At 40.6% G+C, this 26,164-nt stretch overlaps 1 protein-coding gene across 2 annotated transcripts in view; it reads left to right on the top strand.

Moving 5' to 3' along the window:
• Positions 1–4,710: 4,710 nt before the first annotated feature.
• GPD2 (glycerol-3-phosphate dehydrogenase 2) overlaps positions 4,711–26,164 on the top strand; it is an 89,349-nt gene continuing 67,895 nt past the window's right edge. Inside the window, exon 1 of one of the 2 annotated variants that reach the window (XM_060777186.2) lies at positions 4,711–4,980. The gene's annotated coding sequence lies outside the window, so the exon portion shown is untranslated. Of the gene's footprint in view, positions 4,981–5,080; positions 5,279–26,164 lie in introns of those variants that run through there. The other variant, XM_060777194.2, reaches the window with a different exon arrangement.

Below are 26,164 nucleotides of genomic sequence, written 5' to 3'. Positions count from 1 at the left end.
AACAACCCCACTAGTTATGAATAAGAAAGCAGGGCCTTCATCTTGTTCAAGTGAGCCTTAAGAAACAAAATGTTTTTTTAATTGTACAATACTATCAACCACAGTGTTATTTTGGATAATCATAGCCCTTCGTTGATGTTATATCCTGTTTAGTAATGATCAATATACATATTTTTGCATATTTGTTTGACAAAGTATATTCTGTTAAGCAGAGCTCCTTCCCATGAAAGATGCAGGCCTAAGATCATTCCAGCCAAGCATGTTGGACTTAGATCTTGGAAGGCCTTGTTAAAATCAATGCTCCGCTGTGAAATTAATTAGGCGAGCCTGGATGATTCACTTCCTGGCTTATTGCACTCACAGGGTTGTTGCAAGGATAAAAGTGGGAGAATATAACATGTGTCATCCTTGGAGAAACAGGACAAAACTGTCATAATGACATTTAGAGTCTACTATTATTTGTTCCTTTTTAAACATAGCACCCATCCTCCACAGATCAGAGTTCCAGATCAGTGGGGAGTGAATCTGTTCCAGGTTTTAGTCAAAACTTTAAAGAGGGCTATCCAACATGCATAGCCCTATCTACATAATAGATTCAGCACCTCAGATAGCACCTTTACAACTTAGGCTAAAATGCAGAGTGGATTCACTGCCCTCTCTAAGAAATATGCCACCAATCATTGCCAGCTCAGGTGTAAGATTTACTTGGATGGAGTCTGGAATTGCGTTAGAAGTTCTAAAGTTGTTTGAATTGTTCCAGAAAGTGAGTTTAGCTGGGTTGGTTTAGGGACTCCTAACCTCAAGTCCGTGCCTTTGGGATAAGCAGTGACTGTTCCCTTGCAGCTATATTCCCTCAGTAGATGCTCAACCTATACATTTATTTAAAAATCTCAAAAAGCAGATTGTTATAGACACATTAGCAGCCTCCAGGGCTTTTTCTCTCTCTCCAAAGGGAACTGGGCTTTTTTAAAAGGTTGCTTGGAATATCCCAGGGTACTACTTATTCTTGAATTTTCTTCCATTCTGAAAAGTGCCTCATTTCTTCTGGTACAATTGTAAAAGGGAAAAAAGCAAATAACTCACACTGAACTGCTACATTTCTTTGGGCAAATGGATACTATTTTTTTTTAACAGAGCACATTGATAAGCAAATAGTCTGGCGCTGAACTATATGCAGAAACAAGGAAGTGTCCTTCCTTACTCTCCAAGTGACCTGATTTGGGCGTGCTTACATAAACATGAATAAGCTGCAGTGTTACACTTCAGTCTTTGGAAAGAGTTTATACTGAAAACACCGGGAAGCTGCTTTATACTGTGCCAGATCATGGATCTAGTTGTCCTGGATACATTGGCACTGACTGGCAGCAGCCTTCCCAGGTTTCAGAGGGAAGTTTTTTTGTGCTGATGAAAGCAGGAAATATTTTAACTTTGGGATTTTTGTATCCAAAGCAGATGAGCAATGGCCCCCTCAAGTCATAAAGTACTACTATCCTCATTCAATGAAAATGAGGATACAAAGAATCCTGATATATCAGGCCAAAGGTATATCTAATGCCCCATCACTATTTCAAGATGCAGTTCTCTCCTAGAATCAAGGATTACAAAAATCAAAGAACTGGTTTCACAAGGTCTGGAGATTTTTATGTTCAACTGGAGGTACCGCTCCAGTGGGAAGATAACGGCGCTCCATGAAGTCATGCTGGCCACATGACCTTGAAGGTGTCTATGGACAATGCTGGTTCTTCAGTTTAGAAATGGAGATGAGTACCAACCGGCAGAGTCAGACACAACTGGATTTAATGTCAAGGGGAAACCTTTACCTTTACCCTTTTACACTAAAATATTAAAATAGAATTACAAAGTACAGTAAAACAATTAAAACATTTTAAAACAGTACATTAAGAGTTAAACAGCGGGCCGTTCCAATGATCATTGCACATGGTTCCAAGTCTCTCTATTGCACAAATTCATTTTCATTCTCTTGTGGAAGGTCAGAAGGGAGGGGGCTAATCTAACATCGCTGGGGAGGGAGTTCCACAGCTGAGAGGCCACCACTAAGAAGGCCCTGTCTCTCGTCTCTGCCAATCGCGCCTTTGAGGGAGGCCGGACCAAGAACAGGGCCTGCCCAGGCAATCTTAAACTCTGTGGTGGGACAGATAAACTGGGCCAGAACCATTTGCAATAGAAGTCTTCAATAGACACCAAAAAACAGTACCATCAGAACAACTTGTACTTGGCTGAAAAATTATTGCTAACTAGCTGTCCCCTGCCACGTGTTGCTGTGGCCCATTCTGTATATGTGTTTTGTGTGTGTGTGTATGTGTGCTTATGTGTGTGTATATATTTGTGTATATGTGTGTTCACGTATATATGTGTGTGTGTATATATATCTTTGTGTATTCATGTGTTCATATGTGTATATGTATATTGTGTATATGTGTGGGCTTGTCTATATGCATATTTGTGTATATATGTGTATATGTATATCTGTGTGTGTACATGTGTATATTTGTATGTGCTTGTGCATATATATACGTGAGTGTGTATGAATGTGTGTATGTGTATATGTATATGAGTGTATGTACAGATGGTTTATTTTTTGAGTTTTTAAGTCTGTTCTGCTGGGGTTTTGTGTGTGTGTGTGCGCGTGCGCGTGTTTTTAGGGGTGATGGACACTCGTTGGGCTGATGGGTGTATTGTTTCCAAATTTGGTATCAATTCCCCCAGTGGTTTTTGAGTTATGTTAATCCCACAAACGAACATTACATTTTTATGTATATAGATAGATCACAGTGGCAAATGTCTTGATGTAACCCAGGGGTCCCCAAACTTTTTAAACAGAAGGCCAGGTCACAGTCCCTCAAACTGTTGGAGGGCCGGATTATAATTTGAAAAAAAAATGAATTAATTCCTATGCACACTGCACATATCTTATTTGTAGTGTAAAAAACACTTTAAAACAATACAATAATTAAAATGAGGAACAATGTTAAGAAATATAAACTTATTAGTATTTCAATGGGAAATGTGGGCCTGCTTTTGGCTGATAAGATAGGATTGTTGTTGTTATGTGCTTTCAAGTAATTTTAGACTTAGGTTGACCCTGTGTGAGGGCCGGGTAAATGGCCTTGGAGGGCCGCATCCGGCCCCCGGGCCTTAGTTTGAGGACCCCTGATGTAACCGGTCATCATGATAAAGGTAGTAAGAGTCCACTGTGCTCTCTTGATGTAGGTGAACTACAACTCCCAAACTCAAGGTCAATGCCCATCAAACCCTTCTAGTGTTTTTTGTTGGTCATGGGAGTCCTATCTGCCAAGATTGGTTCAATTCCATCATTGGTGGAGTTAAAAATGCTCTTTGATAGTAGCTGAACTATAAATTCCAGCAATTACAAATCCCAAATGACAAACTCATTTTTTTTGAGTGAAGGACAAACATTGGGTTGTTAGGTGTATGCTGTCCAAATTTGGTGTCAATTCCCCCAGTGGTTTTTGAGTTCTGTTAATCCCACAAACTAACATTACATTTTTATTTATATACTAGCCGTCCCCTACCACGCGTTGCTGTGGCCCAGTATGGTGATCTGGGAAATAAAGTAATGAGAAAGTGTTGGTTTCCCATATATGTAATTTTTTATGCGTGTTTCTTGTTGTTTGTCAGTGTTGATGTGGAGATTGTGTGGTTTGCCTACTCTGGAATATGCAACATATAATTGTCCTTCCTTAGTGGTCCCTTTTAAATCTATGATACTATATCTCTCTCTGTGTGAATCATATATATCTATTTATATTTATGGCTGGATGGCTCTTTGTCAGAGGGCTTTGATTACATTTTCTTGCCCTGGGAAAGGGGAGTGGACTGGATGGCCTTAAGTATATTCTATTGGTCATGGGGGTTCTGTGTGGGAAGTTTACCCCAATTCTGTTGTTTGTGGAGTTCAGAATGCTCTTTGATTGTAGGTGAACTATAAATCCCAGTAACTACAACCCCCAAATGTCAAATCTCCATCTGTGTTCAAATTTGGGCATATGAAATATTCGTGCCAAGATCCATCATTGAGTCCACAGTGCTCTTTGGATGTAGGTGAACTACAACTCCAAAACTCAAGGTCAATGCCCACCAAACCATTCTAGTGTTTTCTGTTGGTCATGGGAGTCCTGTGCACCAAGATTGGTTCAATTCCATCATTGGTGGAGTTCAAAATGCTCTTTGATTGTAGCTGAACTATAAATCCCAGCAATTACAACTCCCAAATGACAAACTCAAATTTTTTGAATGAAGAACATACATTGGGTTGTTAGGTGTATTGTTTCCAAATTTGGTGTCAATTCCCCCAGTGGTTTTTGAGTTCTGTTAATCCCACAAACTAACATTACATTTTTATTTATATAGATTCACAGTGGAAAATGTCTTGAAGTGACCAGCCATCATGATAAAGGTAGTAAGAAGAAAACAGGAGAAGGCAGAAAGGAATTTCTACCAATTGTGGAAACTATTACCCTTTGTGGCTGAAAAGAACTGGCTTGAGAGAGGGAGGAAGGATTCAGGACCGATTACCTGAGAAGAACCTTTTCACAACGATGGCAATTTCAGGGCCTTGTTGACATCTCCTGTCAGATCAGGAGACACTGACCTCAAAAGTCATCTGGGAGGGAGGGGAAAAGTTTCAACCCCTCCCTATTTTTACTAGGCCTGCTCCCTAGTATACAACTTCTGGGATCTCCCAGCATGGAGGCACGGGCGTCTGAAGCGGTGCCAAAGCGGGTCAACTCCGCGGTGTGGACGCCCCTTCCCTGTTTGGCGCGGGGCGGGGCGCGGAGAGTCCGGTTTCGCTTTGTGCCTGGGCGAGGCGAGGAAGCCTCAAGGACGGAGGAGGAGAGGAAGGAGAAGCAGCCCGCAGCGCCCGTGAGCTTCCCATTTTCGGGCCGCCCAGTGCTGAGGACAAGGAGAGAGAGAAAGAGAGCCTTGAAGGAGACGGAGGTAAGGCCGGCCGAGCCGAGGAGGGAGGGGGGAGCAGGGAGAGGGCGCGTATCCAGGCAACGGCGCCTTTCCCCCCCCCCTCCTTCCCTCCGCGCGCTCCCTTCCTCGCGCCACTTTGGGGCCTAGTGGCGCTTCTCCCGAGCCTGGGCCTGGCTGGCGTCGCAGAGGCAGCGGGGCACCCCGGGCGCCTTCCCCGCCTCTTGCCTCTTCCTCCTGCCGCCTGATTGGGCCTGCCTCCGAGACTCCCGCTTCAGGCTGTGCCTCGGAGGGTGGTCCAGCTCGCCGCCTGACATCCAAGGTCTGATAACCAAGGGAGCTGGATGTGTTTAGAGCAGGAAGGGGCAAATGCAGGCTGGGGGCTTCTGGGAGCTGTAGTAGGCTGTTAGGAATGGTGAGAGTTGAAGTCCAAAACACCTAGAGGGTCCTAATCTGCCTCTGCCTGGTTTATAGAAAGGGGAGGTCAGTGTAGAATCATAGAATCATTGAGTTGGAAGAGACCTCATGGAGCATCCAGTCCAACCCCCTGCCAAAAAGCAGGAAAATTGCATTCAAAGCACCCCCAACAGATGGCCATCCAGCCTCTGCTTAAAAGCTTCCAATGAAGGAGCCTCCACCACACTCCAGGGCAGAGAGTTCCCCTGCTGAACAGTTCTCACAGCCAGGAAGTTCTTCCTCATGTTCAGATGGAATCTCCTTTCTTGTAGTTTGAAGCCATTGTTCCACATCTTAGTCTCCAGGGCAGCAGAAATCAAGCTTGCTCCCTCCTCCTTGTGACTTCCTCTCATATATTTATACATGACTATCATGTCTCCTCTCAGGCATCTCTTCTTCAGGCTAAGCATGCCCAGCTCTTTAAGCCACGCTTCATAGGGCTTGTTCTCCAGACCCTTGATCATTTTAGTTGCCCTCCTTTCCAGCTTGTCAACATCTCCCATCAATTGTGGTGCCCAGAATTGGACACAGTATTCCAGATGTGGTCTAACCAAGGCAGAATAGAGAGGTAGTATGACTTCCCTGGATCTAGACACTATACAATTGATGCAGGCCAAAGTCTCATTGGCTTTTTTTTGCTGCCACATGACATTGTTGGCTCATGTTTGACTTGTTGTCCATGAGGACCCCAAGATCTTTTTTGACACGTACTGCTCTCAAGCCACGCGTCTCCCATTCTTTATCTTTGCATTTCATTTTTTCTGCCTAAGTGAAGTATCTCTTGCATTTGTCACTGTTGAACCTCATTTTGTTAGTTTTGGCCCATTTCTCTAATCTGTCAAGATCATTTTGAATTCTGCTCCTGTCCTCTGGAGTATTGGCTATCCCTCCCAATTTGGTGTTGTCTGCAAACTTGATGATCATTTATTTATTTATTTATTTATTTATGCGCTTGTATACCGCTAATATCTCAGCCTAAGTCGGCGACTCATTGCGGTTTACAACAACTAAAAAGTTAAAAACACTTAAAAACAGTATTCAATTTAAAACATGTAACACATATACAATACAAATTATTGGGCCACCAATAATAATCCCATGCATCTCGTAACTAAAATCACAATCCAAAATTCGTCGTCCATGATTACCAGCCTTTAGTCATCAAAATTCGTTGCAACGGATTAACCGAATGCTTGTTTAAACATCCATGTCTTCAGTCTCTTCCGAAACACCATCAGCGAGGAGGCTGATCGTACCTCTATAGGGAGGGTGTTCCAAAGCCGAGGGGCCACCACAGAGAAGGCCCTATCTCTCGTTCCCGCCAGCCGCACTTGTGAAGCCGGCGGGATAGAGAGCAGGGACTCTCCCAGAAGATCTTAGGGTCCTGGTGGGCTGATAGGCTGAGATACGTTCGGATAGATACCACAATAGGATGGATAAGAGAGTCTCTCCAGCCAGGGATTGACACTTGTGAATGTAGTACGGAACAGAGCAAGGATGTTTCAGACTATAGATAAAAGTGTGCTGTATTCTTACCAAGGAAGGAACCCCCGATGGTGCAATGGGTTAAACCTTTGTGCCGGCAGGATTGCTGACCAACAGGTCCGCGGTTCGAATCTGGGGAGAGCGGGTTGAGCTTCCTATGTCAGCTCCAGTTCCCCATGTGGGGACATAAGAGAAGTCTCCCACAAGGATGGTAAAACATCAAAACATCTGGACATCCCCCGGACAACGTCTTTGCAGACAGCCAATTCTCTCACACCAGAAGTGACTTGCAGTTTCTCAAGTCACTCCTGACACAAAAACAAACAACGAAGAAATACCTTGGAAGCTCATCCACTGCATCTATAGGCCAAGCCTTGAATCCCTTGTTTCTTTGCTTGGAAATCAATTTATAGGATTTCAGAAATTACAGTCCCTGACCATGGACAGAGTGTTGTAACCTAACAATAACAACAACAACAACAACTTTATTTATATCCTGCCCCCATCTCCTCAAAAGTCCTTGGGATGGCTTACAAAGCAACTCAGTACAAAATAGAATACATAAAATATAAACAAAAATTAACCAAAATCAATAGAAACACCAAGTAACATAAAATTACAACATACATGGGTTAACATAGAACACGTCAATCAAAATGGAATAATGATAAAACATAACAATAGATTTTAATTAAAAGCAAACTACACAAACTGAATTTAACGTCCCAGCCCCAAGATAGGTTAAAAATATAAGCATGAAAATAATTGAGATCATCCATTACAGATGATACCTTAACCACTGAACTGCATCCATCACACCTATAGGCCCAGTCCCAGAGTGTGTCTACCTACACTGTAGAATTACTGCAGTTTGACACCACCTAAACGGCCATCACTCAGTGCTATGGAATCCTGGGAGTTGGAGTTTGGTGAGGCTCCAGCACACTTTGGCAGAGAAGGCTAACGATGTCAAAAAACGACATGATTCCATAGGATTGAGCCGTTCAAGTGGTGTCAAACTGCATTAATTGTACAGTGTAGATGCCCCCCCCCCGTTTATGTCCCTTGTTTGTTTGTTTACCTTCCAGGCTCATAAAAAGGTGTGGTTAAGTGACGAGTGAGAATAGTCAATGCATCACGGAAAACAGGCAAAGTTGCAGCATTCCTAAAGGAGATAGTTCTAAAATCATTGCTAAATATTCCTCCTGGATCCTATATGTTAGGTAACTTCCAACTGGTGTCAAGAATTCTAATTTTGAGCAAGTTGTAGTATGTGATGCTCTTCCAATTCTGAGGTTTATGAATAAAGTGGATTATATCAGTCCAATTCAGTCTGGTTTTAGGCCCGGCTATGGAACGGAGATAGTTTTAGTTGCCATGGATGACCTATACTGGGAACTGGACAGGGAGAGTATTTCCTGGAGGTACTGTTCAACCTCTCAGTGACTTTTGATACCATTGAGCATGATATAATTCTTGACCGCTTTGGTGGGATGGGGCTTAGATGCACTGTTTATGGTTGTTTCCTTTCTTCCTGGAAGAGTGAATCCAGAAAGTGGTACCAGGAAACTTGTGTTTGACCTACTAACTATTAGCCATTGGAGTTCTTCATGGCTTGGTTTTATTCCCCATTCTATTTAACATGCCCATAAAACTGCTGGAAGAGGTCAATCAGAATTCTGGGGCCTGATGCCATCAGCATGCAGAAGGCACCCACCTTTATTACTCTTTTCCACTGCAATGTAAGATATTTTTTAAATGTCCCAAACAGATGTCATTAAGAATGGTCTGAATGAAGGTGAACAAATTGAAACTTAATCTAGAAAAGGCAGAAGTGCACCTAGTCAGTCATAAGGCCAATCAGGGAAGGCATATTCAGGGATAAGGGATTTGAGGCTGTGCTGGATGATGTTATGCCCCTCATCCCGAAAGATCAAAGTCTACAACTTGGTTGTGTTTCTGAATTCAACTCTGAAAGCTCAGGTTTCAGTGGAGTGTATTTGCATAGTTCAAGCATTTGTTCTATCTTCAGCTTTTATTAGAGACATCAGATTTGACCACAGTGAGACAGTGCTTCAGCTAGTCCAAAGAGCTGCAGCCAGATTGCTATCTGGACCTGGCAACAGGAGCATACAGCTGTTGCAACAGCTCCATTGTTGGCCAGTCCACTTCTGGGCATAATTCAAAGTGTTGCTGATATCTAATATGTCAACTTGTATATAATAAATTAGTGTATCTATTATTTTTTAAAGAAATCATTACTAATTTACACTCACTAAGTATAGAGAGTAATATGCAGGAGAACAGAGTGGATGATACCATTTGTTAGAGCAAAGTAGTTGACCCAGGCAGTAGATGTTTGGATATGGGTGCAGCAGTGAAATGTAGGAGGACAGAACTGTAGGTAAAAGGCACATTCACTTTGTGCCTCTTAAGTTAATATGGTGGTTATGTTGAAGACTCAAGTGTCACTCTATTTAGACTTTGAATATGTAATAAGGCAAAATAAATCCGAACTCTCACTAGAAGCAAGGATGATTAAGTTGGGGCTATCATGCTTTGGTCATTTTATGAGTCTTTTTGGTTCACTTGCAAAGACAATTATGTGTGGTAAAGTGGAAGGGAGTAGGTAATAAGGGATATTGCACCACAGGTCAGCTGATACAATCAAGGAAGCCACAATTATGAATGTAAAAGAACTGAGCAGGGTTGTTGATTACTGAGGACCTTGGAGATCTCTCATTAATCCTGTCACCATAAATCCAAATAACAACAACTAGGGCAGTAAACCAGTGTATATAGTCTAGTTTAAAAAAATGCTTGGACAAGTACCTCTGAACTCGATCATGACTTCAGCTTAGTGGTTATAAAATAGAAATTAGTCCATTAAGAAGATGCTCATATCCGTATAGTCCCTTTAACAATGTAGCAGAATTATTTTGTTTTAAAGGCAGAAAAAACATTACAGTTGCCATGGGGATGCTGCTAAAAATGATCCTCCTATGACAATCTCTGTCTTTGCCTGAGCATTCACAGAAGTGAGTTTCCCCATTCCATGTGCCCACAGCCTGCAAGAAGATGGGATTCAATTGGTGCATTGGGTGAAGTATCGGATATACTTATATAGAAGCTGAACTCATGTATAAGTTGAGGACAGATTTGAGGTGAAATTATCGGTTTTGATATGACCTGTGGATAAGTCAAGAGCCATTCCACTGGGTGGGGAAGTGTCAATGCCAGCTGCACTGGCCATCACCACCATTGCCCCACCCAGGTACGCAAAAATACCAGAAGTAGCACCACAGTAGCGAGAATATAAAGCATTAGTGCTTCTTTTATGTTCTCCCAGGATGGGCTAATCCCTTTTCTTTTGCTATCCAGAGAAGGGAATTGTTCCTTTTTCAATAAGAATTAAGTTACAATACTCATATTGATTCATGGATAAGCAGATAAGTGGTTGATTTTTTTTTTTACTAAAATTTCTAGACTTATATGTGAGTACAGGCAGTTCCCATGTTACATACAAGCTAAGTTCTGTAGGTTTGTTCTTAAGTTGAATTTGTGTGTAAATTGGAACAGGTATATTTTAAAAGTGTGTGCGTGTATGTGTGTACACACACACACACACACACACACACACACACATTAAAGTTTTGGATAGCATAGGGAAGGGGTAACACCCCTGTGGTGTTTGTTTTGCTATCTGTGGCCCTGTTCAGAAAATGTCACCTCATTTTCTGACCCTGTGATAATAAGATTTTGAAAAATTTGGCTTGTTGTGGAAACAAGGATGGGTGAGAAAGCTTTAGTGGAAATACCTTTTCTCCATGATGATTCTTCCAGGAGTGAATTTCTCTTCTGAGGAGTAGATTTATCTTATTTCCTGTTTTCTCATCCCCACTCTTAAGCATGAGTTGTTTGTAAGTTGGATGTTTGTAACCTGGGGACTGCCGGTATATAGGGTAGTTGTCTTGTGAGATTCAGAAGTAGGTTCAGTTATTACAAGGGAGTTATTTTGAATTGCGTGCTTGTTGTGACTGTATTATTATTATTATTATTATTATTATTATTATTATTATTGCCTTTAAAGCCCTAACAGGTTCGGGCCCATGCTATTTAGCAAACCGTATCTCCACATACAAATCAGCTCGGGCACTCCAATCAGCAGCAGAGGCCCTGCTCTCGGTCCCACCCCCATCGCAAGCACGCTTGGTGGGAAAGAGAGAGGAGACCTTCTCTGTGATCATCCCCTGCCTCTGGAACTCCCTCCCTAAAGAGATTAAAAGAGCTCCCTCTTTAACCTCCTTTAAAAAACAGCTAAAACCTTTCTTATGTGTTGGGGCATATAAAGACAAGGAGGCTTAATATGTTATATGAATGGCTCACCCTGGCTGCTGGCGGTAGTTAATTTTATAGTTAATTTTTAAAATTTTAAACATATATGACTCCTCCGTTTTCTTGATTGAATACTATGGAATTGTAAATGTTGGGTTTTTTTAGTCTTATTTTTTGGTTTAAATATGGATCTGCATACATATATTTGTATATGTTTTTTTCTTAAATTATTATTATTATTATTATTGACACAAAAGCACAGTATGGCACAGCAAACGAGATCTATATGCTGGATTTCGTATCACAAAACCACAAGTCAGACACTTCCCAAGCATCTAGGACTGTGTGAGGTATTTTCGAATGATGCGCACAGATTCAAGTAAGGTGACCTTACTTACCAATGGGTGCCATCTTGTCGTGGTGGGGGGCTTAACTGCTCCAAGGACGCTGAGAGCTGGGCTGGCGGTAGTGTAACTACCAGCAGGTCCAACCAAGCCAGAGAGGTCTCAGCTGAGGAGTGGAACTAAGAGCACCTAACCCATTAATACTATGGAGAAACAAATCAAAACGAAGTCTATACTGGCTCGGTCGACGCCCAGGAGAAAAAGGACCGTGTTGGATGCTGCTGATTCTGGACATCTATCTACAAGTGGGCTACAGAATCAAAATACAAATGAACAATCACAGAAGCGGCAGAAATATACAATGCCAGAAAACCGCACAATTGTTGTTGTTGTTGTTGTTGTTGTTGTTGTTGTTATATTATGTGTGCTTTTGCCTTAAGTCAGCCTGCACAACCTGTGGCCCTCCAGGTGTTTGGGACTTCAACTCCTAGAAGCCCTAGCCAGCTTGTTCAGTGGTCAGGAATTCTGGGAGCTAAAGTCCAAACACCTGGAGGGCCACAGTTTGTGCAGGCCTGTCTTATGTTCATAGCTCTTGTCTAGCTTCTGTACACCTGGAACTCTAGAGTGAAAGTGATAGTACTACTGCATCTTTTGTTACCATGGTGATGATGATTAACATTAGTGAAGCTGACATGAAAGGGAAGTATTGCCATGGTGATGGACAGTGTTTCCTGTAGTGTTTCCTGTAGGCAGGCAGTAGTGGGACAACGGAAGGCCTACCTGTCTGTATCTAAAGGCAGGCAAGCCAAAGCTCATTCCTGTGGGAATCGTGGTGTGTTTAAATGGTTCAGCATGGATATGCTCACGTGCATAAGGGAGGAATGGTAGATAAGGGAGGAATGGTAGATCATCTCTTTCCTTAGATCTGAGATCTTGAGAAGCAAGAGTTGAACCTTCAACCCTGAGGTTGTGTTGTTGTTCTTTGAAGATGGAATCCAGTTACTTGGTTGCTTCAAAATCTTACTCCATGGTAGCTGATTTTATCTGGAGAGATAATTCAAAGACAATTGCCATCTTTCAGCAGACCTTTTGTCAGTTTAGGCTGGAGGAACAGGAAGGACTGTTCAACCTGGATGTGGGTGTATGTGCCCTCAAGTCACCTGTTAAATTATGACAGCCCTGTGAATTCCATAAGGGTTTCTTAGAAAGGAATCCTCAGTAGTGGTTTTACCAGTTCCTTCTTCTGAAATATAGCCCAGAGCACCTGGTACTCATTGGTGATCTTCCATCCAAATACTAACCAGAGCTTTCAAGACTAGATTGTAACTGGTGTCTGTAGGGTTTTAAGATTTACGTGCAGGCAAGGTTAAAAGCAACCAGGTTTCTGCTCATTTGAAGCCAGCAATGAAAAACGTTTTGCGATGGCCCTCATACAATTGGTTATTATATTCCACAATTTATTTTGTAAATCATGACTTTGTAAAGTTTACACTTTGCAGATTCGTAGAGTGCCTGCAATATGGGACATAACAGTCTTTCCTGTCAGGCATCAAGGTTGACTTTATTGTTATTTTTAAACCAGTGCTTAGAACCCATATGCTTTAACAGAAATGGACCTTGTGTTATCTCCCGAGGATAAAGTTTTATGTTACTGGAGACATATTGGTTACCTAACAGCTGCCTCCTTGAGTCCTTTTGCACTTGATATCTTCCCTTTAGTGTGATGAGATCCCCCCCCCCCCCCCGCTCCCCCAATGTAGCTAACAGAGATCAGTCCAATTAATGTGGAGTCCTCTTTTGCTAACATTTCTGAGAGGTTGAAAAATTCCACTATTCGTCGTTGTTTATCTATCATGGTGTGTTTTTTTCCCTCAGTGTTAAGAATTCTTTAGTAGTCTATTTTTTGTTCCTGCTTTGAACATCTGTGAATCATCCACTATTAATGATCAGTCCTGACAACAGACTGCCACACTGGTGTTTTTGTGCATGTTTGTGCAACAAGCAGATGAGGACTGCGTTTATGATTTTTTAATTAGTCACCCTCTTTTTCTGATTTTGGAAAACACAGTCACAGGTTTCCTGCAGCAACTGCCTCAAAGACTGAGTTTCCCCTTCTTTTGTGTTCATAACTTTGATACTCAGAACACAATATTGTTTTATGATGATAGATATTAGTATAGCAGTGGTGCTTCCCAAATCACAGCCAATATCTATTTAGTAAAGCTTGCTATTGTAACAGATACTGAAGATATTGACATTTATATTGAAGCTAATTACTAAGGAGGGAATACATATACTATAGGATAATATCACAGCTTAACTTGAGCCTCAGTTTTAACAGGTTGTTCTTAAAAAGCTATATGGGTAATGACATCATTTTGAGTTTAGCTTAGAAAGGAACCCTTGTAACATAACGTCTCATGTATGTCTGTATGTTAAAAGCCGAGAAGCAAGGAAAGCAACTGTAGACATGCTCACAACAAGCAGTCACCATAAATACTTTCATTTTGTTAACTTGGTATGTTGGCTATGTTCACCAAGTCAGGTCATGTTTCAGAGTATGGACATTATATTTCTGGAGGAGGCTTTACAAAAGGCACTTATTTTGGATATTTTTATTTCTTTCTGCTTTTCTGTACCAGGGGTGTCCAATCTCTTAGCTTCCCTGGGTCACATTGGAAGAAGGAAAGTTGTCTTGGATCACATATAAAATACTCTTAAGATTCGTGATAGCTGATGAGCAAAAAGTAAAAGTAAAAGCTCTGTGCATAATTTTCATGACATTGCCACCACAAATGAGCAAAAAAAGTCCTTGCATAACAATCCTAATTCTGTGCTGCCCCATTCAGAAGGTATTTTAAAATAGTCATGCAGATCTTCTGACCAAACTGTTTGCAATTATGATGTGAATTATGGATAATACTCTGAGAATGTAACATACTCTGAGAATGTAACATACTCTGATTATCCCATTCCATTCTGTTGTTGTCTATAAAATGCACACTAGTAAAAGTTACAAAAATTACAAAAAATCTCATAATGTTTTCAGTAAGTTTACAGTTTTTTGCTGGACTGCATTAATAGCTGTCCTGGGCTGGACAAGCCTGTCCTATACTGTGCCTTTTCCCCTTAGATCCAAAACAGCAGTAACAGCCATAGCAGAAACAACAAGAACATTGAAAAATGATTGTGTTCTTGAGAGGAATAAAACTGCCATAAATACCACACAACAAGTGACTTTTCCTTTATTTGAAGTTCAGTACAGAACTATAACTGGGTTCCTTAGGGCCCATATCCCGGGCCCTGTCAAACTTTTACTTGAGACGTTCAAATGATGCCTCAGGTAAAAGAGGATTAATTCGTGACAAAGCAGGAAAGCCTTGTCATGAATTATTTACATATCCCATTAGATCTGGGCTTTCCTGAAAGGCCCGGTTCTAATGGGGTATGGATCCCACAGTCCAATTCGCTCCTTCGGGCTCCATTAACCCAACAAAGCAAAGAGGGCAGTTACCTCCTCCCCAACCCCCCCCCCCCAAAAGCCCTAAAAATAAGAGAAAACTTACCCGGCTGCCATGAGGCCTTTACTGCAGGCCTCCTGGAATGTACCAATGATGCGCCAGGAGGTGGGGGGAAGGGGTGGCGGCGGCTCCTGGTGCCCCCTACCTCCTGGCATGTTATTGGTACGCTCTAGGAGGCCTGCACAAGATGCCTCATGGTGGCCAAGTTAGCTTACTATTATTTTAGGCCTTTTTGGAGGGGGAGGGGTTCAGTGTCCTCATGCCCTCCCAGAAGTTACAAGGAGGGCATGTAGACACCCAATGTGCAAAGCCAGGTTTTTTGGGGGTGTGGGGACTTAAACCTGCTTCAAAGTGGATTTCTTTAACCTGCTGCAAAATGGGTCTAATGTATGCCTGGAAGCACCCTTAGATATGTAGCCTTGTAATTTGGGACAGTAGCCATAAAAGCCCCACTTCCATTCATGTTGACCTCAGGTCTTTTCCTTAACAGTGATAGTCAAGCTGATTGTTACATGAGAAATTGATTTTAGCACTTCCTTTACGTTGTTTGCTGCCTGAGCGTTTAACTTTTTTTCAAAAATTGGAGTGGTATGGTGCATTGTTGTTATTTTTTGTTCTGTGCATACATGTTTTCTTTGATAGCAACACCAGAAATGTGTTTGCCAGGATCCTGTCTCTTTCCTTGGCTCTGACCTCTTGCTATGCTGATTTGTAGTTCCCAGTCTGGAGCTAGAGAGTGAGGCAGGGCTTAGTTTTGTAGTTGTTTCCGGAAGCTACTCTAAGTTCCTTGGCAAGCAGTGCCCAAATGACAAAGTGAGAACATCTTCTCCAGCTTCAATTTGCACATGTTTCTTACTCATTGTTGTGATCCTTGCCTCTTCATGTCCCTAACTTGAAGGCCAACACTTTCCGTGTTACTACAGGGCCGTGAATTAATTGCTATATTAAAAGCTGTAAACCCTACATACAATGGTGTCTAAAAGGCTGTGCTTGTGGGTTGATTTTCGCTATGTATTTTTTGGAAGTCCCTCCGAATCCAGTAGGCAGGTTTGCTTAATATGTGTGCATGTGTAAGCGAGAATAGTACTGTAGCCTTAATGTGATATTCAGTTTCTCAATGTTATGTGGTTTATGATATCTAAAATAATGGTCCTTGAAGCTATTTATTATAAAAATAATGCTCTCAAGAAATGTCAGTTAATATTCTTGGCATGTATAAATTATACCCACTGTAGACTCAGGCATGTGCTGTTTTCACACCTTCTATTTTAGGATGCTGTCGAACTGGAGAGTTACCTATCCAGACACTGATGCTGTTGCACTAATACCATGACCTTATGGTAATAGACACTTTAGGAACTGAGATCTGGGTCCCTGAATACTTTGTCTTTGACTTCACAGATTTGAGATTATGTGCTGCATTTACAACTAACAGCTTTTTGTGACCGCCTTCCATCTGGAAATCTACGTCCACAATGTGAAAGGCCATGTGGATCCAGAATAGGTCTTCACAGTCATTTACAGATCTATTGCTAAGATTCTACCTCTGGAAGACAATCATACTACCCACGAGTGATCACTGATGAAAACTGTGTTTTAAATAGTGGTGTCAAAGTAGAGGAAGCAACTAAAAAAATTACCTCAAATCCCCTTTTACACCTCACTCAGCCTCCTTTAAAAATAACTATTCCAGGTTTGTTGACTTGTGGCCCTTCCACAGTGGCCCAAATGCTAGTGAAATTAGCATTTAAATGCCCATTTCACTCTCTTTTTGTATCCAGACCACATGTGTAATCATATCAAGATCTACCTACAAAAGTACATTCTGTTGCTTGTTTTGTTCCTGTTTTGTATTTTGCAAGTGCGTCAGGCTGCTGGTTCTCTTGCCAGGAGAGGCATCCACTTTCACATGAGATTAATATTTTATTTGAATGATTACTGGAAATGCTTGTATTTAACAATATTTCTTTTTGGATGTTCTTTTGAATCTCAGGTGTCATTGGTCAGCCTGTTAAAAAGCATATTGAAATGGAAAGTTTGCTATCTTTGCTGCTTGTAAATCAGTATTGCAATTGAATCCATTTAGACAGTCATGTTGAACTCCTTATTTTGGTTCTAAAGGTATGTTCAACTTCATACATATCAAGTACATTTTAATATGTATGTCCTTGAATTCTCAGTTTGCTCTAGGTTCATGTCCAACAATGCATCTCAAGTATGTTTTACAATATATATGCACTCCTTTCTATATTTGATGCCATTCTCTATCTTATTAGAAGCATAGGTATTGAAACTTTCCCCTTAAATGTGTGTGGGTAGGGGAGGTGGACTGGAAGCACTTTGCTGTGTTAAAGGGACTTTAGTTATATAACCTAGGAATCTACCATCTCAACATTTCTCTTCATGTTAAGACTGGCTCTAAAATATGCTTCCATTAGTAACTAACCTGGAGTTTACAAGCCCCAAGTACCAGAAAATCAATTTTGTCAAGGTCCAATGGCATTTTCAATGGAGGCTGGAACTGATTTTTCAGCCAGATATCACTTCCAGGCACATTCCTTGAAGTTTTGGGGCAGGATCCCTTGACCTAGCATTTCCCAGGAAAAAAAATGTGCCCTTTAGATGTTGTTAAAGGCTGTGTTTTTAAAAGGTGATTATGCCTCCACCAAATCAAGGTTAGGGCCTTTGAGGTTGGTTCTACTGTATGGTTAGTGTAGATCAGTGGTCCCCAACGTTTGGGCCTCCAGGTGTTTTGGACACCTGGAGGTGTCTAATAGTTCCTAATAGCTGGTAAGCTGGCTGGGATTTCTAGGAGTTGAAGTCCAAAATACCTGTAGGCCCAAAGATTTGGAACCACTGGTGTAGACCCTTATAATGCAGTGTTGAACCAGCCTGGATGGTCCAAGAACCACATGACTCTATTCCCATTCTTGGACTAATGTATAATAACACTGATACTTTCTGTGCTGTTATAGTGGGAGAGTGTTGATCTTAAGCTTGGAAATGAGCCACCAAAAAGTTGTTATTGCTTGAAATATGTGAATGATGTGGCTGTGGGTTATGTTCCAGGTAGAATCATCCTACTTTAAACTAGATCTTATTCTCGTTTGTGTCTGGAGTGGGGGCACAAGTATGATAGCAGTTATGGTGGTAATTCCTTTGATACCAGATATCAGGTTATCTCTCTCAACAGAAGGAGTACATTTACTTTTGTTCCAGAACTTATCCCATTTTTTCTCCCAATAACTTCATTGTATTGCAGTGGCTCATACAATCAGTCTGTCACTTTAAATCTTAAAAGGGTGGCCTGTTAATTCATTTCATGTTTGAGGACTATAAAGAGGAGAGCACCTGGCATATGCTACCACGCTAGTGGATTGCATTCATTTTCCTTGGTCACAGATTTGTCTGGGCCACTTGCCTAAGATTTGGAGAAGTACAGTCATCATAAGGAGCATGAAATGGCATATGAACCCATTTTGAAAACACAATACAATAAGGCTTCAACCCTGTACTTACCTGGGAGGAACCTATTGAACTTGATGGAGCATACTTCTGAAGTGACACATTAAATTGCACCATAAGCAGTTACAAAAGGGAAATGAACACAAAACAACAAAGTTAAAACAAACAAACAATGCTATATGAAGATTTGGAGGACAATAGAATGCAGAGGGCAGTATTACCGGTAAATAGCATATTGGTGTTAAAAATAAAACACTTAACCCCTATTAAATTTAGAATAGCTGTCTTTCAGTTAGATTCTCCACATATTATACCTCTTTAAATATTACCTGCTTATTCCTGGTTGTATCCATTTGGAGAAAATGTGGGAAGAAAAATCTAAAAATCTCATTTTGGTCCTTTTCTTTTAGAGTCAGATGTCAAGCTGCTTCCCTCCCTGGTGTCCAAATGCAATCTCTTTTTAATTAAAAAGGAAAGGAAAAGCCAATTGCTTGGCTTGTGCCCTTGGTTGATAGCAGTGAAGAATGCAGCTTGGCTCCCTGCAAACAATTCAACTTCAAGAAATTACTAAGTGGCATTGCCGTGCAGAAAATACACTTCTGCTCTTGTTGTTATCATCCCATTTTCTTTGTAGTAATCTAACCCTGTTCGTTTCCTTGTATTCCACTTAGTCTTTAGCTTCTTAAGTTTGGACATTCTTGTAAGGTGGACACATCCTGCATTTATATGTTACATAACTTAGTACACAGAACCTTCCCCTGCCATTGAAATTTCACCAGGGTGCCATTTACTCTGTTTTTGTAGATCTTTTCAACAGCATAACGTACTTTATTACTGCTATAGTGTCTTATTTGCAAGGAAGGACAGAGCACGTTGGGTTGTAGCGTCTAGTATTTTGTGATAGCAACAAATTGGTAGCTCAGTAGTTGCTCTTGCCTTTAATTGATGGCAATGAAGAATACAGATTGGCTCCCTGTGGACAATTCACCTATACTTTTCAATGCTGGGATATTTGTCAGCAGTGGGTGTTCCTGCTAATTATTCCCATGCCTCAAACGTTATGTTGAAAGGGTTTTTTAAAAAAATATACATTACATTTTCATAATGATGTGGATATGCTGAACTACTCCCAGCAATCTGGCTCTGTAGATTGTTTTGAGAAATTGATAGAAGTATATATGTATACAACATTGTGCCAGTAATGCCAGGCTCTTGCACCTGAGAGTCTTCAGATGCTGGGCTACGCAACTGTTGTCATCTCTGCTCTTTGACCATTACTGGCTGACGGTTGCAGTCCAAAACATCTGGGAGCCCTAGGTTGGGAGAACATTACTGTCGCAACAGAACACCTGTCAGTAGCACGGTGGGTGATATGGTTTTGTCAGACTTTGGAACCTAGGTTTAGCTCATTTAAAACTCTGGGGAAAAGAACTGTATCAGTATGAGTCTGACAGATGTGAGGGTCACGGTAAAGCTTTTTTTGGGTGGTGGGGTGGGTGGGTGGTGGTATGGTATGGCTTTAGGTCTAACTAGCTGAAAAATGATTTTCATTTGTTAAAATGTCTTGTTGTACCCTTGGAGATTTCCACAGATTCTGTCAAAATGTGTAATCTGGCTGATGAACACATTTTAAAAATTGTAACCTCTCCCAGCAGGTAACATCAAATAATTAGGATTGCTCTTCTTGTCCATTCCTCAATTAGGTTAATCTAATAAATGCTTTGATTTAAAAATCTGAGTAGAATTTGAAAATGTACATTTTCTTAGAATATACAAAAGCGTGAGAAGGGAGACACTGTCTTAGAAATATCATTCCCCTTTCTCTCACACTGTAAATGACTTGAAAAAGGCTGCAATGCTATTGAGAAAGAATTAAAAAGTTCCATACTTTCTTATGCGATTTTTAGAATTTTTTAACAAAGCCTTGCTAAAAGGGCGTCTGGCGTGGGCTGGTCCATGAGGTCACAAAGAGTCGGAAAATGACTGAACGAATAAACAACAACAAACAAAACTTTTAGCATCAGAGAAGTGGTATAAATCTCACTGAACAGGTCAAAGGCTGAATTCCTTTCCTTCTAGCACCTACAAACAATGACTTATCAGGGTGTCACTGATTATAGTGTTTGATAAGCTTGTCTTCCTCATTCCTCTGTTAATCTTCTGTTTGTATGCAAAGCTGCACCTGTCACCAAGAAAGTCACTTTCCTTTTTTCTTGTTCACTACACAGAACTGTGCTGAGAGAAGCATCTTGAAATCAGAGCTTCAGGGATTTGTAGTCTACCAAATTAACTTTAGATGCTTGAAATGATTGGATTTTTGTGGATTGGTACTAAAAGAGTAAGATCAGCTATTAGAATAGGATGCACAAAAGTGTGATTAAAATTATACTGAGGAGTGACTGTAGCTTTGTGGCAGGGATTACTATGTGCCATATGGTTCCAAGGTTTGGTCTCTCACATGTCTCCAGTTAAAAGAACAAGTGACCAATAATCTGAAAGGCTACTAGAGAACAGCTGAACATTTATTGAACATGGTGATCTTCACTTGTGTTGGACTACATCCCTCCAGCTTCAGCTAATGGTGAATAGGCAGAGATGATGGGAATTGTTTTTCTGGAGGGCATCGCTATGGCTCCATTTACACTGCCATATAAATCAGTGTAGCATCCAAATGATGCACCCAGGCTAAGTTGGTTTAACCTGAGGTAAGCCTTTTACTCTGGTTTACACTCGAGTTAAAAACACCTGCAACAATCTGGCAGTGGAGACTGCCATCTGGGACTGCCATACACATTCCCAGTTGCCATCCAGCACTCCCTGGACTCAGACAGCCTGGGAGGTATTGCCTCCTGAGTCTCCCTGTGCCTGATTACCCCCAAAACCGCAGGGAATCATTCTTACCATTGCAGGAAGCTAACCCTACATGTTACCTGGACCCAAACTATATCGATTTTTAAGTGTCAGAGGTAACACTTTGTACTTTGCCTGGAAAGTAAATGGCAACCAATGGAGTTACTTTAGTATGGATGTAATATGCTCACTCCTGGAAGTTCCTGTAACCAATTTGGTTCCCATATTTTGAACCAATTGGAGTTTCCTATCTTGGTACAGAAGTAACCCGATATACAGTAGCCCAATATACAGTGAGGTTACCAGTGTGTTAGGTCCTAGGAAGGGGTGCAGCTGGCACATCAGCGAAGCTGGTAGTAATTGCTCCTGACTATTGTATCTACCTGGGCTGACATTTGGAGAGATTGATCTGGGAGCACTCCCAAGTTGTGAACACAGTCTTTCAATGATAGTATAACACCATACAGAACTGGTTGACACACTTCTATCCCAAGGTTAGGATGCTTGATGGCAAACATCTCTGTTTTATCTGGATTTAATTTCAATTTGTTTTTCTTCATTCCAGCCCATTGGTGGCATAATGGGTTAAATCCTTATGCTGGCTGAACTGCTGTCCTGAAGGTGGGCCGTTTGAATCCATGACATGGGATAAGCTCCCATCTGTCAGCTCCAGCTTCCCATGTGGGAACATGAGAGACATCCCACAGAATAGTCAAACATCCATGTGTCCCCTGGACAACATTCCTGCAGCCAGTTCTCTCACATCTGAAGCGACTTGCAGTTTCTTAAGTCGCTTCTGACACGATTAAAAAACCCCCTCCATGCATTCATTCAGAGAAGACACACCATCCTTAGCTGAGGCCATTTTAAAGGCATGGAGAAATATATTTGTAGCCACAAATATATGCATAGCCACAATGGGGCTCAGAATCAGCATTTTTGTGCCGGTTCGAGCTGTATAATGAGGCTGTACATAAGTGCCCATTGTGGAAGGCTAGAGTTAGATGTCATTGGAGGATATAGGCTACACAAGAATTGGTTTGTGACAGCTTTGGGGCATGCTTTGTGTCTACGTGATGCGAATAATGACAAACTGGACTTTGTGAACTATGCAAAAAATTAATCTTAATGGAAGGGGAAGATGCCAGATACCTAATGTTCGCCATTGGCCAACATTAAAATATATTGGCAGACTGTATCTTCCATCAACTTGTCACCATGGAGAGTAATTAGGAATTGTGGGTTGTAGTTCAATAGCTACCAAAAGGCCACATTTTTCCTATCTGCTTTATCTGACCAGGAGATAGTAACATTCCTTGTTTCTCTCTTCAAGGGGCTTCATTTTGAGGAGGTTCTCATAATTTCATTCTCATGAATAACTGTAGAAAAAAAGTAGTCCTAGCAAGTGAAGTTCAGTGATAGTCCAGATGGAACATCTGACTGGCAGGCTTGCTGCTTGAAAGCTACTGTACATTGAAAGGGATGTGATTCTGTGTTGGTGCACTACAACGACATTATAGCATTTGATCAGGTTGTACATTGATTTTCTTTCATGTAAATAAAGAAGTAGGGTTTCAGGGTCCTCATGGAGTTCATCAAGAACTTTCTGAACTTGGGCCGTGTTTCTGACTTCATACATTGGAAATGGCAAAAGAAGAGAGGCCATGCTAAAGAGTATGGCCACTTTCTGTGTTTCTCCATTTTAGCTTGTAAATTTGAGCAAGATATGAACAGCTGTGGGAGGTTAGGAGGTTATATTAGCTCTCCAGGAGACCTTGTGGGGTGATACCACATACTGCACCCCAGGTTAAGCAATCAACAAAAATGTTCCCAAATGCTTACAATGGTTTGGGGGAATTTTGTCCATGCTTTTAGGACCTCCCTGCCCTTTTTAAGTCCAGAAGAGGAGTTTTTAACAATAAGAAGTGATTGGAAATTACTGTCTGGAAGCACCTTAAGTGTGTCTACTCCACTGGGACTAGTGCATTCTCTCTCTGTGTGTGTCTGTCTCCCCCCCACCCCACACACACTCTTTTTTGAGTGGAGGAGAACTCTACCTCCAGAGCTTCTATTCAGTTTGGTTCCTCAGTGAGAATTAGGCCAAAGGCAAATAACGTTTTCCTGGAAACAATAAATGTGGTTTCCCATGTACCAGAAGATACTCTACTGGTTCTTCTTGTTGTGTGACTTGGCATGTTGCAACACATAAAAGGGCTTTTTCACGTTCCTCCAGACACCACTGAATAGTCTATTCTTATGCCCTTCCACAACCAAGGGTTGTGTTCTTTGCCACTGAGAATTTTAATTCTTATATGAATTATTTTATTTTGTCTCCTTTAAAATCACTGCCTTATATTGGTGTGGCCTTCAGTATTGAAAAAGCAGAGCTATTCAGGTAGGGAATCAAAGTGGATGTGTAATTTAATGGGCAATTCCAGTGATTGCTTGTTTGGTTATGAAATTTGCATTTGTACCATACTACAGAATTCCTTTTATTTCCTCAAGGGAGAAAGTGTGTGTGATGTTTGTATCGGGGTTAATTCTTATCAACCTATTTCTTTTTTTAAAAAACCTTGTGACAAGAGGGAAATGTAATTTGAAATAAAATGAAACTTTTGGTAGCTTGGAACACCTAGATTTCTTTTTATTTCTACCAAGAAAACTAGTTGTAATTAAAGTAATGTAATAAAAACAGAATAGTTCGTAAATATTAATATTGTAGTTCAAACTTGCACTGTATGCTTTTATAAAAGAAAATAGTACTCAAGGCATCAGCATCTTCTTAGGTCTGCTCCAAAAGTACACAGTCAGATATGGTTTGGTGTTTGTCATGGTGATAATATGGATAGAGTGAAGGTTTTAAATATTTCATTTTAGTTATTCTACAAAGTACTGAAAATGACTAGTTTTCAACATTATAGAAAGAAGTTTCTCTGTGTCTTTTCATTGCTCTGAGGGTTGCTTGAAAACCTCAGATAAGGTGTGTAAACCTGTAACATTTCTAGAGGTTTTGAAGCCATAGGGGGGAAAACCAAATTTTTCCAGTTATTTTAGAAATAATTGAAAATTCAATATTAGCATTCTTTGCAGATTGAAAGTTACTTAATTACACTAGGAACTTAAACTGCACTAATTTTAATATGGGTGTTCTCATAAAATTATGTTTGCCTTATTTAAAGTACAATTTACTCAGAATACACTTAGAAATCGAGCTTACTATTTAAATTTTTGTTAGAAATGGCACTATAGAGTTCTGAGCACCCAAACTAAGAAACTTCCTTTTACTCCAATAAAAAGAGGTAAATAGCAATGTTAGTAAAATAGGAAATTATTTTGTCTATACTAGTTCTCCATAGTATCAAACAGACATAATAAACTCCTGCCCATAAAAAAACTGAAAAAGGGAACCAGAATTAGAAATTATAATATATTAATACTAAATAGTCTTAAATAAAAGTCTTCCTTCTACACGAAATTCAGAAATGATTTTGAGGCAGTATATATGTAAACACTTTTTATTAAATCATTCTAAAAATATTATTCAATACTTCCCCCCCTCCCCCAAGAGTTTTTGGGGGAAAGACTGAAGAAAGAAAAAAAAATCCCTGGGAAACAAGTAACAGGTGTTTCCATATTTTCCTTGAATATTTACATCTCTAAATGTACTTAGAATACACAAACTGAAGCAACTAAACCAAAGCTCCAACATTAGAGTTTCCTTTGATAAGGGACATAACAGTTTTACAACTATTGCTATTGTTTGTATTGTTGGGACAGTTTGATGTTATGAAGAATAGAGACACAGATCTAACATTGTATTTTGTTTAGTCTGAAACCTGACTAAATTTTGGCATCTTACTAAATTTTGGCATCTTACTAAAAGCACTTTTTAAACACTTTAAAAGTGAATTAATTCAGGACAAAGCAGGTAAATTAGATACCCTATTAGACGCAGGGCTTCCTAAAAGCTTTGAGTCTAATGGGCTATTGGGCCTGTGGGGTCTCACCAGCAGGTAGTTCTGGGATTACCCGGGAGTGGGTCCCCATTGTTACCTCACTTTTTTGGGGTTTCCAAAAGCCCAGAGGAGTGAGATGGCGCCCACCCCTTCCCCCAATCTCCCCAAAACAGCCTTTAAAACTTGTAAAAACCAGGCTCCCGTTATGGTGGTCTTGGAGTCCTCCTGGCAGATAGAAATTAATGCCAGGCGACTGGGCATTTCATTTCCAGGAGGATTCCAAGACTGCTGTAATGGCAGCCTGCTTTTACAAGTTTTTAGGGCTGTTTTGGTTTTTTTTTTTAAGGGTGGCCCTGTACCATCTAGGTAGATACTGAAATGGCATGAGGACACCCCACTGGAAAATCCTGTTTTTTTTAGGTGGGTGTATGGATTTAAACCCACAGCAAATAAGGTTTTAAACCCGCTTTGGCACAGGCTTAAGCCATGTCTGGAAGCGTCATAAGTGTCATAATGGAATATTTTTAGCTATGGGTAGAATGTTATGTCCATTTGCTTAAAGTGCACACAATATTTTTAAAAACTTCCTTTTTTTCTATAAGTGCCTAGCTCTGACTTGCAATTGTGTTAGTAATTTTAATCTAAACCCTTTTAAATGAATTTTGTATGTTTGAGGCACTATGTAGGTGCCATTGGAAGCTGCCTTGAGTCCCCCTTGGGTTAGAGATAAGGTGAAATATAAATAAGGCAAATAAATAAATAAATAATGTTAATTTATTGTTTTTTTCTGTTCTTT

Source organism: Anolis sagrei, chromosome 1, assembly GCF_037176765.1.
Source record: "Anolis sagrei isolate rAnoSag1 chromosome 1, rAnoSag1.mat, whole genome shotgun sequence".
NCBI classification, from domain to species: Eukaryota; Metazoa; Chordata; class Lepidosauria; order Squamata; family Dactyloidae; genus Anolis; species Anolis sagrei.
The sequence above is the reverse complement of the archived record's forward strand: the minus strand, read 5'-3'. Positions and strand labels throughout refer to the sequence as shown.